Here is an 18872-nt window from a genome sequence, read left to right as displayed (position 1 = left end):
TAGCTCAAACTTTAATTCCGTTGTCCGTGTCTACTTCATGATGCCTTTACAGCACAAAGTATTTGATTCAATAATTAGAGCAGCGCACGCAGGTGCTGAGATGCGTTGGGGGAGGACGACTTCAGAGCGGCCATAGATCGGCTTCCCTGGCTCTTACAAAGGTTCAACCATCTAAGGTTTTAACTTTTGTGGCAGCCGGGGAAGCTGTTCTTTTGGTGTTCTGGGGTCTTCTACTTTTGATGCATCTCAGTGCTTACCTGTGAAGCTCTGGGTATTGAATCAAATGCTTTCCTATATCTACTATGTGTGACTGTATATGTGTATGTATGTTTATATTTCTGAGGCTTGTGGAATCTGCTTAGATCACATGCTGTGCATAGGCCGACATCTAGTGGAAGCTGCAGAGTATTACAGTTGTTTTCGAAACTCGACAAGAGACGTCGACAGGGCATGCCAGTAATACTCACCCTAGTGTGACGTTCACTGTAGCCATTATCCCACGCGCGTCGAGGTCCCTCAGATTGTTCTTTTCCGCCATGCTAGATGGACGCGTATAGCAGAGTTCCTTTCCGCGATAAGCCATTGACCTTTATACAATTACGATAGTTTTTCTTTCCTTTCATCGACTGCTGAAACACCACGGCGGTGAAGAAAGAAAACTGCCCGTCGGAAACCATCACGACGGACCGTACGACCTTGGAAGGCCACCCCGGGCCGCGGCCCAGACAGTAGGGAGGGGGGCATTTTAGAATGCATATTCTCCCCTTCCCACACTTGGTTTGCCCAGCTGCCATTTCCATAACACATAATTATGGAAAATGCACCATTTAAATTTTGCCCTAAGTGTAATCGTAAATTCCCCTGGGTCGACAAACACTTAGTTTGCAATTTGTGTCTCCCGAGAGACCACGTCGAAACATCTTGTCGAGCATGCAGGCTCTTCAAGCCTAAGACATTAAGGACCGCTCCACGAAACGCTGGGCCCACTACGCCAGGCAACTCGAGGCCATGGAAGTAGAGGGAGCCTTTAGCGATGGCAGCGACACCGCACTTTCGGACGGCAAGGGCATTGGAGTAGCTTCGGCTACTCAAGCGCAGACTCCCGACCCCGTAGGACAGGTCGGTGGCCATGTTGTGGGCACTACACCTAGCGGCAGCAGCAATACAAAAGCACACATAAGCCCCAGTCGACAGATGAGTCAAATACTCGACAACGTTCGACACCCCGTGAAAGGTCCACTGAGTCCCAGTCCTCTGGGCAATCTCGTTCAAGATCGCCACACGACAGGGTTCAATCGTCGAAAGATGGCAAGGGTGTTGCACGAAAAAACTCCTTCCGAAGGCCGATAGTCTGCGAGCGAAGCCTCGGCTCCCACACCCGAAGTTCGACGTTCATCGTCTGATAAAACGGCAAGCCCCAAGAAGTCTATTAAACACTCCTCTGGGTCCAAGGGTGGGGAAAAACATCATAAAAAGTCCTCTAAGACCCCTTATAGGGACAAGAGTCCTAGGGTCAAGTCATCACAAAAGGGAATATTGTCCAAGCCCATAGAGGAACCTAAGGACTCTAGGCCAAAGATTATACCTCCCACTGATGAGGATATGGGTATTTCCACTCAACCTATTGTGATCCCAAGTTCAAAGGAATGGTCTTCACAAGATATCGGTAGGCTTATGCGAAGAATGACCTTCATTGCGAATTTTTATGAAAAGAACCCAGATTACTTTTAAAGTTTTCACTCCACTCCTCCCACCTCATCCCCTTCCGGCTCTCAGGCCCTGTGCCTTACCCTCTCAACCCCCTTCTAAGAGGTCTTGCTCTAATGTCCCTGTACAAAGCAAAGTTATAAATCTATATGACCCTGAAATAGATCCAGAAGACCAGGAGGATCTCTCCTTTGTGGAAACATTTGACCCTCAACTTAATGAGGAGGATAGAGATGAACTCTATTATGGGGATAATGAAGACCCAGACGCAGACTAGGAGGCTAATATGTACTCCATAGATTCCCCTCTTAATCAGGAGACCCCAGTGGTCGATTCTCCTGTCGATAATCAACCCTATCTCAATGAAGTCTTAGCCAAAGCGGCAGAACACTTCCAAATTGATACACCGGAGGTACAGGAGGACAGAGACTTCGCTGAACAAATAATGGGGGACAATAAAACAGTAGGTCAGTTTATCCCACTACTGAAATCGGTCCAACGCAGAATACAGCCTTCCTTAGAAGCACCCAATCTCACACGGGCAAGTTAACCTGCGTGTGGAAAAACTATTCAGGCCTGCACCATCAGACCCCTTATATATAAGAGGCCAATTGAAACCGGACTCATTGGTTGTTACCACGACAAGGAAAAGAGCAGGCACACCCCTTGCTTCCTCAAAAGCCCCACCGCATAAGGAAAGCAAGAAGATATATGCCATGAGCAGAAAGGTTGCTTCCTCTGCGGCCTATCCGACTAGAATAGCCAATAACGCTACACTTTTGGCAAGTTAAGGAACTCGAGGGAGACGCCTGGCTCAATAACTCGGGCTTCAAACCAGAGACTCGAGCCTCTCTGATTAATAAACCTGTCGGAAAACTCCAACTTATTTGGCAGGCTGTCGATGACACCCTGGAGACTAAGAAAGAGCATGAGATGCTGAAATCACTCAGCCAGATCACGGCTAAGCCCTTCCACCAACGGGGAGGCTCAAATTCTCACTGTTTCTTTCGTGGATAATCCTTCTCCCGGTCTCTCCATGGACAATATAGCTCTGGAAGTACCCCCTGGTCCTCCGGCCAAGGCTCTTCGGTAACAGCCAGTACCAGCAAAGAGGTCAGGGTAGAGGCAAAAGGCAGGAACTCTTCTCCAAGAGGCTCCCCGGCCTCCACCGCAAAGTGACTTGCTGGTTCAGGTCCCCTCCCACGCCTTCCCGGTCGGGGGTCACATATCATTCATTCACGCCTGGGAGGGGATCACATCAGACCAGTGGGTGTTAGTCAGTCACTCACAGCTATTGTATCGAGTCCCAACGGCCACCTCGATACCGTCCACCAAGGAGCAGACGCCTATCTCCAGCACATCCTGCTGGAAGAGGTGCAGATCCTTCTGGAAAAGGGCGCTGTAGAAGTCGTCCCCATTCAACAGGTTAACAAGGGTATTTATTCAGTGTACTTCCTTGTACCCAAAAGGGATCTCACCATGCGCCCTTGTTAAACCTACGCCCAGCGAACAAGTATGTCAAACCTCAGAATTTCACAACGACAACACTGCATGAAGTAATCCCACTGCTGCTGCAGGGGGATTACATGGCCACATTGGATATGCATACTTTCATATCTGAATGTTGCCAGTACACAGAAAGTACCTAATGTTCCTGATAGAGGACACCCACTATCAGTTCAAGGTTCTTCCCTTCGGCATTGCCTCAGCTCCACGGGTGTTCACGAAGGTACTGGCGGTAGTAGCTGCTCACCTGCGCAGGCAATCCATCCCAGTCTATCCTTATCTCAACGACTGGCTCATAACCGGGGATTCGTACCAAACATGCCTAAAAAATACCCAGTAGCTCTCCTCTTCAGCCTAGGGTTTTCAATCCACGAGAAAAAGTCCAGTCTACACCCCAGTAAAGCCAAACAGTTTTTGGGGGCTCTAATTCAGAGCAAAGGCCTCGTCTTTCCCTCCAACGCGAGGGTTCAAAACATGCTGTTCCAGATACCTCACTATGTAGCCAGTCACAACGTGTCCATTCGCAAAGCCATGCAACTGTTAGGGATGATGGCCTCCTGCATCTACCTAGTTCCACACGCTTGCCTGCGCATGCCCCCCCCTTGCAAGAGTGACTCTCGAGCCAATGGTGTCATGCCAGCGGACAATGGGACAATCTAGTGGTTGTCTCAGCAGCCCTCATTCTCTCTCTGCAGTGGTGGTCAAGGGAAAACCTGCAGGGGAAAACCTTCACCATCACCGCAGTGGAAGCCACTCTCACCACAGACGCATATCTGTGACGGGGTGGGAGGATCACCTCCTCCATCAGATGGCGCACGGCGCGTGGTCACCAGCAGTAGCATTCAATCATATAAACATGTTGGAACTGCTAGCTGGGTTCAAGGCCCTGAAGGCTTTCCAATCTCACCTCCAGGGGAAGACAGTTCTTGTCCTCACGGACAGCACTAGGGCCATGTATTACTTAAACAAACAAGGGGTAACTCACTCTCTACGGCTGTCCAAACTGTTCCAGAACATATGGAAATGGGCTCTGAAACACAAGATGTTCCTGTCACAACATGTTCCAGGAACTCAATCTTCTGGCGGACATACACAGCAGATACTTCCCCCTACCTGTAGAGCACGAGTGGTGACTACACAAGGACATTGTACTCCATGTCTTCGCAGACTGGGGCTTCCCAGAGATCGACTTGTTCGCAACTCTGGAGAACGCTCAATGCCCAGATTATGCCTCCAGGTACCCTCAGAGCCGCTCCAAGGGGAAAGGTCTCTGGATAACATGATCGGGGAAATTTGTCTAGGCTTTTCCCCCGATTCGCCTGCTCAACGGAATAGTGCTCAAGATGCACCAAGAGTCAGTCAGGATGATTTTGGTGGCCCGATGTGGGCCCACTTTCCTTGGTTCTCCCATCTCATGGAAATGTCAGTCTCCCCTCCCAGGAAGCTGCCATGCCCATACAACATGCTGTTGCAAGACCAGTGGGAAACACTACATCCATGCCCTCAAACTCTCAACTTAGCAGCCTGGCTCCTGAGGTCATAGAGTTTGGGCACCTCCAACTCCCTCAAAGATGTATGGACATACTCAGGGAAGCACGGAAACCTAACACCAGGCATTGCTACTCCAGCAAATGGAAACACTTTGTTATTTAATGTAATGGCAAAGGCATCAATCCTATTGAATGCGCACCAAAACATATTGTCCTGTGCCTAACCCACCTGTTAGATTCAGGTCTGGTTTTCAATTCCCTAAAGGTCCACTTAGCTGCGCTTTCAGCGTACACCACGTCCCACAATATCTTTTGGTGGACAATTCCTGTAATTAAGGTATTTATGGAAGAGGTAAAAAGACTTATTTTCCAGCATGGGGTCTGGCATGGATGTTCTCTGTCGTCAGGCTGGGATCCTTGGTAAAAGAAAAAACAGGTTCTTTTTCTTTTATAAACTGTCTTTCTCCTAAACTGAATCACTGAGCTCTGGGTCATACTGCCCCCAGCCAATGACTGCCTTCTCCCTAACCCCCTCCTCTGGCAGCCATCTTCAGATTTTTACCGCACGTTCAAGTGTTGGGAGTCCTTGTGTTTTGCTCTATTGGTAGGAAAACTCGATTTTGTTCATCGAGACTGTGTGCTCCATCGCTTATTCATCTGATTAATGGGGACCCGTTGTTCGGCTTTTTCATCGCCCCTCAAGGTCTTAAATCGTCAAGTGTTTCTTCTGGAGGGTTCTAGCAGACCATCAGGCCTACACTGCGCCGGACATGTTGGAGGAGAAGGACGGGGCTTCCCTCTTCAAGCTTTGCACCAGCTGCAGATTGCAGAATGTCTTCACGGACAACAAGCATTCCCAGTGCCTGTATTGTCTACACCCGTCGCAAAAGGAGGAAGTTTGAGAGATTTGCCGTGGCTTCACCAAGCGCATGATGAAGGACCAGCACGCCCCTCTGGCGACATGGCTCAAGGCCAAGGTCTCTAACCCGGTTGGACCGCAGGGACAGGCTTAGTCAGGATCCAGCCAACCTGGGCGGGCTTCTAATTCCTTTGAGGGCACTTCCCCTGTGGCGGCCCAAGACAAAGCCAAGCACTGCAAGTCCGATTCCGTCAGGGTCGCTGTGCAAGCGGGTGCCGCAACGGTCAGGGCACGCTCATCGTCACCATCTGCCTCAATCTCCAGCCATCCCTCCAGTTCTTCATCAAGAAGGAAGTCTGCTACCCATGGGAAGCTGCGGGAGAAGCCCAAGTAGGACAAGGGATCTATCCTGCCGGCGAAAGCCCACGTGGTCCAGAACAAGGCGTCCTCTTCGATCTAGATGCTGGTGGCCGCCCTCTCGGCGCAGGCCCGGGGGGCAGCCAGAGTGGCCCTTCCTCCCAGGAGGAAAACTTTGGCCAGACCAGCAGAGAAGACTCCGGAAAAAAAGGATGCCGGACCTCAGCCCAAGGCCGACCCCTCAGGACCCGAAGAAAGGTGGGAGTGGAAGAGCTAAAGGGCACGGACATTTCATTGTCCGATGAGGAAGATGTTACCTCCGTCCACACAATCCAGAGGAGATGGATGACGACGACGAGGAGAACGTCGCAGAGTCGCCTGCCGGAGGCAGTGACGACGGAGCAGGGGGCTACAACACAGACGCTGGGCCCAGCGTTCCTGTCCCCCATGTACACCCCAGAGATCTGTCGCAGGACATTCTGTTGACTCTCCAAACTCTCATGTCAGAGATTCGGAAGAGGATGCCGATGGCACCGCCAGCTACTCCACCGACGGAGACCCCTTTGTCATCGGGGCCACCTCCGCCGAAGAAGCGGAGGAGGCACCCTACTCCTCCGCTGTAACCATTGCTGCCTTAACCCTCCAGGGAGACGGGGACGGACATGGCGACGATGGACACCGACAATGAGGGTGGACTCTCTCCGCCGTCAAGGGTGTCGCCGCCGGACGAAGTGGGATCTTTCCATTCCATGATTGCCCGCGCGTCAGAACTTTTTCAGCTTACCCCGGAGGAGAAGAGAAAGGAGGGTTTCCTATACCAACGTGGGGAGGCGAATGGGAGGACCATTCTGTCGATCTCACTCCTGGACGACGTCTGGGATGAGGGGTTGGCACCCCTGAAGAGCCCATCTTCGGTCCCGGCTAAGAGAGACCATTTAGAGAAGAAGTATCGGGTGCCGGAGTCTGCACCCAAGTGTTTGAGGTTGCAACCATTGCCAAAACTATTATAATGTGCAGGGCTCCTGGTTAAGACCCTGTACTACCCAAGTGTGTAAACATTTCAAAAAAACAAAATGAACAGGGTCATAGAAACCCCCAATTCCACTCCTGTGAATGATTTGACAAATTTCACAATAGTTACTAGTCAATAGGCAGTTTTACTATATACCACATAGAATGTAAAACAGGACGATCAATATTTCAACAGAAACAATCAACAAATGGTTCATTTAGTGTACAGCCGAAGTGAATATCTCGGAACAGTAGTAAACCACAAGTACATACCCTGGGAACCTAAAAGGATCACATGAGTAACATATTGTACACGAACAGTACAAAGTGCTAAAATGCTCACAAAAAGGGACAGAGTGTTAGTTAAACACTGAGACTCGAAGTCATATCATCAACACGACTGTGTTTCGCCATTGAAAGCAGGATTGAAGCTGTTCTTTTGTAGGCCTTCATTAGGACGCAATAAGTGAGAGTTGGAGCTTCCTGTGGACTCTGTCAGAGAATGGGACAGAGAGTTGTGTCAGGAGTTGGAGCAGCGTTATAAGCGCAATTATTTTATTTCATTATTGAGGCTATAAATGCCCTATTTAAAGAAAAAGATGTCTCCGTGTGGAGACTAATCTGAAGGATTCTTGCCGTGTTCAGTTGCAACAGCAGTGAGACCATGTGGACTAGTCAAAAGGTCCAATACAGGGACAGAGTACTTGTCCTAAGTGAAAGATCCAATCTGTGGGAGAGGACCAGGGGTATTAATAAACGGATAATTGGATGAACTGGTACACAGGGCTAGCCAGGTCTAAAAGCCACACCTATGTATGACTTAACTCGTTTTTGTCTGCCATGTATTTGTGAGTTAGTGGGGAATGGCAGATGACAAATGGTGCGTCTGCAGTATCATACCTGTGAAGAAGAGACTGGTGTTAGGCGAGCCGAGCGGGCAGGAAGTATCTGTAACATAGTACAACGGGTGCGCATACAGAGAAGCGTCTCCGGCATGATCCAAGGATAAACAGGTTCCCATTGGTGTGTTATCAAGAGATAGAATTCCAAGTACTGCGGATTTACTGAGAGGGGAGAGGACAAGAAGCTTACCTCATGTGTGGAGCGCATCGGGACTGCAAGGTGTACTGGAGCCTCCGGCAGTCTGCAAGGGAAAGTTTGTTCCGTTGTCATGGCTACCGTTGTATTTATAACGGTGGCCATTTTGAATATGATGACGTGGCGAGGACCAGAGTATCCTTTCCAGAATGCCTGATCGGAGCCTTCTAGTTGTGTCTAGACCAGAAATAGACAATTTACACCCACGTATGGGGTACAAGACAAAATGTGATAAGGAAAAAAGGCTGTGTTTATGGTGCGTTGCCATGGCAACGTGCCACGAAAGACTCCGTTCGTATAAAAAGGGGATCATATGCTTTTGTGTCCCTAACATTGTAGAAAGATGGAATTAAGACATAGTTTGAATAGTGGAGTTAGGACCTAGTACCTATCGATTATCGGAGGGCAATGTCACTAATGCAGTACCTGTGTGCGGTAAATTATACCCATCCGAAATCGTGTTGACCCGGCAGTTTGTGGGGAAGCAATACAAGAAAAACAAATATTGTCTAACATTCGATCCCTAGCACATCCAATCAATATTTCAATTCAGAAAATAAATCTGGTGGGTATCGTCCCTCTGCGGAGTAGGGCAGGGACACAGAGACCATGAGTGCAAACACATACATAATGATTGAGAGTACATTCTTAGCTACACGTTCAAAAGGCAACCTGTGTGATGTACACAACATAACTCAATAGTCATACCGTTCATCTTAATACTGGTGTATGACATCAGTCGGGAGATAAATGTGTGTAGGGGATAGCGTTGGTGGAAGAAATGTCACTATCTCCCCCTCTTCTTGTTGTCGGTCAGTGGAACTGCCACACCTCTAGAGAGAAATTAGCGGAGATATGTCTTTTTATGTAGTGTACAAGTGGTGTATGGATGGGAGAACTATCACTATCTCCCCTGGGTAAATGAAAACACCACACCACACCTCATTAGGGACCATGTTAGAGGAAAGATTTCCATTTGACTGATAGATTCAATCCTTCTTTAACATTTTTCAACCTGTGTACCCACTTTTGTTCCAGCTGTGCTAGTGCTCTGTCATTGTTACCGCCTCTCCGTCTGATCGATCATTTCTGCAGTACGAACCACTTGAGGTCCGTGTTGGTATGTAGTTTGCGGTTGTAGTGTTCAACCAAAGGCTTGTCGGGCACTTTGTTCTTAATACAAGAATGATGTTCAGAGATTCTCATTTTAATTGCTCTCCCCTGTGAATGCCTTCTCAAAATTTATGAGAGATGTAATACATTTGAATTGCTTCTTTCATTTGACATGGAATCTTTATCCACTAGCATCCTTTAAGAGGATGCTATAGAAACAATAAAAGTATTTAAATTGCAGAACCAGTCCTCATGATGTACCAACTGAATTTATAATGAGCTGCCTTGGGATAGCCCTGCAAAAATAAAATTCTGCTTTAAAGGAGAATTGTATGTGCAGACAAAGTTGACGACTATGGGTGCAGGTTTTGCACCTGACTTAGTCAGCCTATATATGTCATTGTACGAAGAAACATATTTACACTGTGATTAATACTTTTATGCAAAATATTTGCATATGGAAGAGATTCAATGATTGCATTATCATGACATGATCTGGTCTAGTACAGAATGACAACTTGTCCAGTTTCATGAATTGTTAAATGGTCTAAATAATAATTAGAAATTCACCATGGCACATGATCACAAACAAGTAGCCTTTTTAGACATTATGATGATCAGTGGGGATGATACGCTAACTACCACACTTTACTGCACTGACAGAAACATTCTATTAGATTTCTCCAGCCAACACCCCCAATCCTTAAAACAAAATCTACCTTTTGGCCAATTCTAAATACTGTGATGGAACTGTAAGAAACGGACACGATTCATAAAGCAGAAGGGCACAAAAACAGGTTATTAGAAAGAGGATACAGCAGAAAATTACTGAAAAAGATCACTGAGCAGGGCCTGGTTTAGAGATAGAGAAGAGCTACGTAGGCCCAACATTACAGGATGATCACAGAACACCAGAATTGTTTGTGCAACCACCTGCAATGATTATAGTAATAGCATTAGAGAGCTAATACTTAAAAATTGGTACATTTTGGGATCAATAGAAAGTCTAAATGCTAAATCGTTATTTGCCTGTAAAATAATCAAAGAACTTAAAGTATTTGCTTGTCCCTTCAGTGAAGGAAGCTGCTGTTAAACAACCCTCTATTAAAACAATGTAGTGCCTCCAGGAAATTAAATGACACCATCCATGTGGAACTTGCACAGCCTTTCAATTCACAAAAAAACTGGCCTATTGCAACATGATAACATAAAGTGGCACCAACTGTGCCTTACAATAGGCTCCTATACTGGTAGAGGAGGTGATGGAGGCTATTAAAAAATTACAATCTGGAAAATCGCCTGGCCCAGATGGATTACCGACTGAGTTTTATCAATCTTTTACTGAGCAGTTGGCACCGGAGTTATGTGAACTCTACAATCGGTTTCTTGTGGAGGGTACTCTATGTCCCTCAATGAGAGAGGCAGTGATTACAGTGATCCCCAAAGATGGGAAAGATGCATCGAATTGCTGCAATTATCGCCCCATATCGCTTTTGAATGTGAATGCGAAGATATTTGACTTCTAGGCTGGATAAACATATTGATACTTTATTTGATAAGACTCGGGTGGGTTTTATGAAGCAACGTCATGGATATGTTAATATCAGGACCCTCTTAGATATTTTAAATTTGTGTTCTACAGGATCAGATGATTTACTTTTTATACGCAGAGAAGGCATTTGATAGTGTGACTTGGGCTTTTTTAAAATTTTACTTTGGTAAAAATGGGTTTTGTATTCATAAATGCGGTTGGACCATTACAGTCGGCTATCAGTGCCAGGGTCTGGGTAAATGGGGTTCTTTCAAACTCATTTAGATTGTTTAAAGGTACACGTCAGGGGTGTCCCGTATCGTCTTATCTGTTTAATTTGTCTCTTGAACCGTTTTTAATATATATTCGGCAATCGTACTGTCTAACGTGCTTTAAAATTGGAGAAATTGAAGTTAAGATTCTGGCTTATGCAGATGATGTAGTAATTGTTCTTGATAATCCTGAGGTAGGGGGTGGCATTTTAAGGAATATGATTACGGAGTTTGGTAGGCTCTCAGGTTACAAAATTAATTGGGAGAAGACTGTTGTATTCCCGGCTCGGGATACTCCGGTGCGTAGACAGTTGTTAGATTGGAATTGTAAATGGGAAAATTGTCAGGTGAAATATTTAGGGGTATTTTTCTCCAGGGATATGAAAAGAATGGCTGGGTTCAATATTGATAATTTTAGAAAACATAAGGAATATTGTCCATAAATGGAGTAGGCTCTCGTTATCCATCTGGGCTAAGGTTAATGCTGTCAAAATGGTGCTCTTACCTAAAGTTCTATATATTATTCAGTCACTAGTTCTAAGATTCACAAAAAGAAATCTGGGTTGTGTAGATCGGGTTTTTCAAGAGTTCTTGTGGGGTGTTGGGAACAAATCTAGGATACCCCGATATTTGATGGTTAGAAGTGTACATGATGGGGGTTTTGGTTACCCTATCATTGATAATTACTATAAAGGTTTTTTGATTAAAAAGTCGATCTCTTTTTCTCTCGATGAATGAGTCAGGGGTTCCAATATGGTCTCAGATAGAAGAGTTTAAAATGAGACTGTTCCAAATTGAATCCTTGTTTTCTCTTGGTAAATTACCTAAATCGGTCAGTAATTTGCAGACTGTGTTTGCTACTAAAGATGCAGTCGCATCAATAATTGTAGGTGGGGGACAGGGGCTTTATTTATATGAGGATGCCTCCATTTGGCAGATTCCAGGGTTACAGATCGATATTAAGATGATATGTTGGAGAAGTTAGATGAATAAAGGCATATTACTTATAAGAGATGTCTGGGGTGAGGAGGATATGTTATTTGAGAATCTGAAGATGAAGTTTGCACTCCATAACAGGGAACTGAGGAGATATAACTTGTTGAAAGGTTTGATATCTGAGAGGTTATTAATGCTTGATGGTCCTTTGTTACCAAGACCGGAAAGGTGGAGTTTTATTGTAGTTGCGCCTCGTGAAGTGTCTAGTTATTTAAAGTTGTTATCGAAAGAGGAAAAGATCAGATTTTCATGGAATTCTTTGCGTCTCGCATGGTGTGACGAATTGGGTGAGGACATTTCTATGAAGGATTGGGACAGTTTATGGAAAGTCCCAGTTAGGATGACGATTGATCTGAATCTACGGTATATTCAGCAGAGGATTGTGGGACAGCTTTTTTGGACTCCGGTTAGAATGCATAGATTTGGTTTAAGAGAGGATAATAAATGCTGGAGTTGTTCTAAGGAAGAAGGCACTATCCTCCACATGTTATGGGATAGTTTAAGGGTTATGGATTTTTGGAATGATGTTTTAGATAGAGTTGACTTGGTTTGGAATATATCTTTTCCTAGGACACCGTTTTCGGGGCTTTTGAAATCACCAATTGGCATGTGTCATTTGAGTAATGTGACTTTGTGTTGGATTACTAAAGTAGTTCTGGTGGCGACACAGCAAATTTTGTGCCTCTGGAAGACGAGGAAAATGTATTGATGAATGGTTATTACAGTTCAGTTGCTCTCACGGTTTGAAAAGATTAAATATGGTGCTTTAGATAGAGAAGAATTTTATAAGGAGCAATGGAATGCTTTTAATGAACTATATGTTTGAAATGAGTGTTAACGGGCTCTAGTTTATTTTATAATCATCTTTTGAGTGGATAATTTGTTGAGGCTTTTTTTATGTTTGTCTTGTTTTTGTGTAGGGTTGTGTTTCTTTTTTTATATACGATTTCTTTCTCTTATTTTTTGGCTCTGTCATTTCAAAATGTGATTGTTTTATTTGAATCGGAATATTTTAATTCTTTTCCTTATTGATTCTTTTATTTTTGTATCAAAATTACTTATTTTTCTGTTTCATTTGCATTTATATTGTTTTTCATATGTTTTGGAATGATGTATTTTTTTCGAAAATTTTAAATAGTTGTCAAAAAAAACTCTATGTACACAAAACAACATGTTCAGTGTGCAAACGTATTAGTGAACATGGATATAGGATCAGGTCCAAAGCAACCCAGTCACAAATGGTTTCTCACCATTTGAAAGAGTGGCATTCTCACAACCATGTAGAATGGGGCATTCTAGAAGTAGTGATAAGCAAAAGATCTGGTCAGAACAATGAAAACTTGCTAATTAAACAGCCACTTCTTTGGATCCTAGAATTGAGGACATATCTCACAGACTGGGATGAAGGAACTGGTTGGATGGTCATCCATTTTGACAGAATGATTCATTCCATAGTATAGAGATGTATAGCTAGTCTTTAAAAAGTGTGCTCTCTTTTGCTGTGATCATTAACTAATAAAGGAGAGAATGTGTTTGAAGATTGACAGATTTACATTCGTAAATAAGGGGACCACTCCGGTGGTGATAGTGTGCGGTATAAATGTCCTTTAACATTGACATATGCATCCTATCATTTACTACAGGTTTAATTTAATTAGTAGGAGTGCATGTGATAGAAACTAATAGCATACTTAGCTGCATTTGTATGTTGTAGGCTTTTTCTCCAAGTAAAGTACACATGTATAATAGTATTTAGTATTCGCCTTCGATCCATTAGATCGAGTGCAACTGACCGGAATTAATGCAAGATCACTTTTTGTATCCCTTCGGAGCAGCCATTTTTTACTTCAATACGGCGGTGAAGAAGGACAAATGCGAAACTTCCAACATGACTGGTCGTTTATGGATGTGTCGAAAACGCGCTCATAGCAATTAATGACAACATCTTCACTGTATTTGTATGGTGTTGATTTTTTTCTTCCAGTAGGTTGCACATGTATAGTGTTGCTTGCTATGTGCTGGAGTCAATTAGATGGAACATTGTTCACTGAAATTGATACAGGTAAATTTATTGTATCTGTATGGAGCAGACAACTTTTACTTCAATATGACAGCAAAGGTTTACGAATGGTAAATCTTTTCACATGACTATTCGCTTATGGACGAGTCCAATTATTTTTTTGTATAGTGTGGTGATGGCTTCCTGATCAGAGAAAGCTACCACGCTAGGGCACCGTAGAGGGACATCTAGGAAAGTTTTAACCAAATTGTAAAAGGGATTATATTAAGATGGATTTCTGGAATCTGGCCTGGTGGACAGATTTGGGGAGGCAAGCCTAGTTATTGTGAACAGAGGAGCTCTTAGAGGCTAGCCAAAACCAATAAAGGTAAGCATGGAGAGTGGTTAAGGCTTAGTCTCAGGAGAAAGTGAGTAGGGTCAGGGGTCAACACAGTAAAGCACACAATCACTCAATTTAGATAGGCAAGTACAAAAATACTGTGGCCCTCGTTACGAGTATGGCAGAGAGGTAAAGTGGCGGTAATCGAATTACCGCCACTTTTACTGCTTCACCATATTCCGAGTTTGGCCTTGGTGTGGAGGATTTTCCTCCAGCTTTCTGCTGAATAATCGGCAAAATCAATGGAATTACCACTGGTGGTGCGCTATGGACTCCAAATATATGGGGACTAACTCTGCCTACCACCACTTGTAATCCGGCCGTAAATCTGCTGGACCAGGTGGCGGTAACAGCAATTGCGTTTGGTGGTGTTTTCCGGTGAATTTACTATTGGAATACCGCCAAACTTGTAATGAGGGCCTATATTTAACACACAACAAGACATTAAATAACCAGGTATTAATATCACACAGTACTCAATTATCAAACATACATACAGTCACCTTTAGATTTGTGGAAATGCATACAATAACTGATGTAGGAAGAGTTCTTGTGGTGGTGAAAATGTTCCAGAAGATAGTTCAACAATGGTACAGGTCCGTAAAACTATTTCTGATGCTTGTGAACCTGCTTAGAATCGCATGCTGTGCATATAGTCAGACATCTTGTGGTAATCGCAGAGTATTGCATCTTTCTTTCGAAGATCGAAAACAAGGGGCGTCGACCTGGGCGTTACTCTAACACTATCCCTAACATGATGTGTAGTGTACCCAAAATCCTTTACGCGTCGAGGTCCCACCAGATTGTTTTTTCCACCTATCTAGTCAGTCGCACATGCGGAGCTAGAGTTTATATTGCTTGTTTGTGCTTAATTCTTCGACAGCTGCCTCGACTGCTACTTAGTGACTGATCATGCCTCGCCGACGGTCCTTCTACCGAAGACTTGGGCGTCTGATTTCCTTGTGGACTTGTACCTCCGGCCTGGCGTTATGATAGGGAGAGTGGGGCCCTGTTATTACTGGCTTTCTTCTGAGAATGGCTCTTCTTTGCCCCTCCTCTTCTTTTTCCTTCAGTCTGGCTGATGTTTCACTCTGTTATGGAGAGAACGCCCTTAGAATTATGCCCATCTTGCAACTGGAAATTTCCCTGGAAAGACACGACACCCATCGCCAGTGCAATCATTGCCTCCCTTGTAACCAGGATGAGAAACGTTGCAAGGCCTGTATGCTTTTTTGGCCTAAGACCTTAAAAGAAAGGCGCACTAAGCAATAGGCGGCCTACTCTATGCAGGCCGAGAGTCCCGTCCCACCGGCGCAGTCGCCTTGGATGAGGAGTCTGTCAGAGGCTTCGATTCGGAAGCCGTAGACTTAATGGTAGAATCTGCACGTTCCAACGTGTCCATCCTTGACTGGGGGTGTCACAGTATTAGTTTTATGACGGTACGATCACCTTCTTGCCAATTGACGGTATATCATGGTTATCGCGGTATAGCAGGTGGAGTTAACTAATCTTAAAAAATATTTTCTAAAAGGTCATAAATTGACAGATTTATCACCACAAAAAAAACCCAAGCACCCAGGGCCAGAATTGGGCTTTTCAACATACTTTCCACTGAAATGTCTTGCTTCCACCAAACACACGTGTGGAGAGGAGGAGAGGGGAGGGGCCTGCTGCAACTGGCAAAGCAAACTGAATAGCTTTTCTTAAGTGGTCATTTAGGCTTTATGCTCCCCCACTGGCTACTGGTGAAGATGAACATGTTGCCATCTTGATAACCTGCATGCCACCGATCAATGGAGGCTGATGGTAGTATACGCTTATACACACGTACACGTACACACACACTCACACACTTTACTTTACAGCCTTTAGTTTACTTGCGGGCCAAAAGGTGTTCAGTAATCACGGACATGTTACCCTTTGGTATGGCAGCAGAGATGAGTGAATTTCGCAGTGTGACTTATTATATGTAAATTCAATGATAGAACCTGAGAAATACCCGATTGCCATATGTTTAGAGAAAATTATCCATTATAAATATATAATCCCCAAAGCCGCCAACCCAAAGTAGACCATTTTCCTTCTTGGCACTGTATCTATTCTTCCTATTGCTAACATATTGATTTTGTGTCAGGCACGTGTGGTTTATGGAATGGCATTAAAAACTGCTCCAACTGAAACTACTTGGCAGACGGCACATCCAACAGTGCAAGACCAAGACTGCGCAGCACTTTCTTACTGCAGCCTTTCCAAATCAGATTGAAAAGCACACTTTATGGTATGAACGGTATAAACAATGTGACGGTTATTATTGTTCAATTAAGTTGTTCACGGTATCTTTAACGGTATACCGTTATACCATTACATCCCTATCCTTGACAAGCATGCCGTTGGCAGTGCAATGGAGGAATCTCACCACCGCAACAAGAGCGCACAGGCTACACCTCCTAAGCACACAACCTGTGCGCTTTCTTTGGCCGATCTGCCGAAAAAGCATTCAACGGCTGCAGTCCAAAGCTTCGAGGGGTGTAATGACTGGAGGGGGGTTATCTGTACTCCTGCCCTCTATATAGCAGATTAGAAGCACGGAGCGCCCCAGCCAAGATTCTCTATCGATTGGTAGAAATGGACGAGCAATCAAGGCTTAAGCTCTCAGGAAGTGATGTGGGCTGGTTCTTAACTACAGTGCAGTCCTCAAGCACCCACAAAGGAATGTCCACACTAGTGATAACAAACCTCTTTATATAAATAAGGTTCACATTATCTACACAATCACAATAACGCACTTTGTGCTCTGACAATTCTAAAATGTTAAATAAATACAGTCTCAATGTGGTACAACAATTACTCTTGATGCCATCAAAATTCACCAACTGCTGACAGTCTCAAATGGCATGCAAATCAAATAGCGAACGGTAACAACAGTAGACTTCGGAGGAAAACAAGTTGGTTAGACAATTGGCAGAATACTGGGTCCCTACCCAACAGTTCTGTGTGAGGATCCCCCCACCTGGGCAACCTGTAACTAATATATTAAACAAGCCCCGTCCATATATTGTCTATTAAAGTCTTATTTCATTCTACAAAAGTTCTACCTCCCCAATGTACCTGGTTTAGCAGAGTTCGACGTCGGGTCGTCGACGCATCCTTCTTGAGTGGACTCCCTTTAAGGCAGGAGCTGTTGGGCAGAATTATATGCAGTACCCTTTGGGAACACCACACACAATTAAGACTACAAGTGACAATACAAATTCACCTTTGGTACAAGCCTGTACTGCACAGTTAGTGGTAGCAGTAGCAGAGCAGCCAGACTGATCTCAAGAGTAAGTGAGCAGTATCAGATAGTTACACAAAGGACAGCAATTACTATGATTCAGGCAAACACTGACTCAAGGTTTTCAAGTAAAAGAATATATATTTATTTCACTCTTCAGTTGTATAACATTACACTATTATTATAAGCAAGTTACAAATCATAATCTTAATACACCACACCACTTCCCTTAAATTCCAAACAAGTTAAGCTCACAAAATGAAGTGGGAGCAAAATGGCACTCCAGCAATTTCAAAGGGAGGGAAAGACAAAGTTATTAGAAATTAAATCAAACCAACAGGTAAGTACTCAGGGCAATTGAACAAGAGGAACTACAGTGATAAAATCAGGTAGAAAAGGCTTAAGGCCAAAGTCAATGGGTCGAAAGTCTTTTGCTCAAGATCACACAGTTCAGGGTAGTTCACAGTAAAGTTGGTGGCACGGTTTCCGGACGAGGTTGGTTGATAGAAAAGTTAGTTCAAAGAGGAGAGACGGACAAGCCCTTGTATTGGAGAAAGATTTATCTCCTCCAGGAAGTTTAACCGATTGTAGAGGGGAAAGTACCGGCTCAAGTACCGCTTTCCTGCTTGTGTCCCTGCTACGCTGCTGGATTTTCTCTGGACCTGTTTGCATCAAAAGAAAGCGTTCATTCAACATGCTTTCAGCGTTCACCATTGCATTAACAGTGATTGACATTTCCACTCACAATCCCGCCTTTGTTTTGCAGGGAATGGCTCTTGTTCTTAGCCTATGGTAGCTTGTCAACTACATACTGCTCGCGCACAGCACGCACGCACACGGGCAAGTACCGGTTCAAATACCGCTTTTCCGCTTACCCGCGTTAGCTGCAGTCTGCGACCCGTTTGGTACATTTTACTCACTGTTTACTGCTTTTTTCTTTTATGACTTGCTTGTTTATATTTGATATTGTTTTGTCTGATTTCTGTTTTTTCCCGTAAATTGTATTATTCTTTATTTTTTCGTTAATCATCTTTGTTATTTGCTTAATGAGCAAATATGTTGCTGTTGTGTTTTTAAGGCTATTGTCCAACTTTTAGCATTACAAATATTGTTTTTTTTGTGATAATTGCTGAATGGTGTTTCACACCTATAAACTTACCGCAAACATGCCCAATGATGCTTGTGCTCTCCTCAACCTCACTGCATGTCACCAAGTGCCAGTCCATTCTCCAAGATTCTTCTTAGCCATCGGGCTGACT

The 18872-nt window shown here is 44.3% G+C and overlaps 1 protein-coding gene across 5 annotated transcripts in view; it reads left to right on the top strand.

Moving 5' to 3' along the window:
• The window catches only part of KMT2A (lysine methyltransferase 2A), a 2049111-nt gene that overhangs the window by 1325343 nt on the left and 704896 nt on the right, over positions 1 to 18872 (top strand). The window lies entirely within an intron of this gene.

The sequence above is a fragment of the Ambystoma mexicanum genome, chromosome 9, assembly GCF_040938575.1.
Source record: "Ambystoma mexicanum isolate Mex_15411 chromosome 9, UKY_AmexF1_1, whole genome shotgun sequence".
NCBI classification, from domain to species: domain Eukaryota; kingdom Metazoa; phylum Chordata; class Amphibia; order Caudata; family Ambystomatidae; genus Ambystoma; species Ambystoma mexicanum.
The sequence above is the reverse complement of the archived record's forward strand: the minus strand, read 5'-3'. Positions and strand labels throughout refer to the sequence as shown.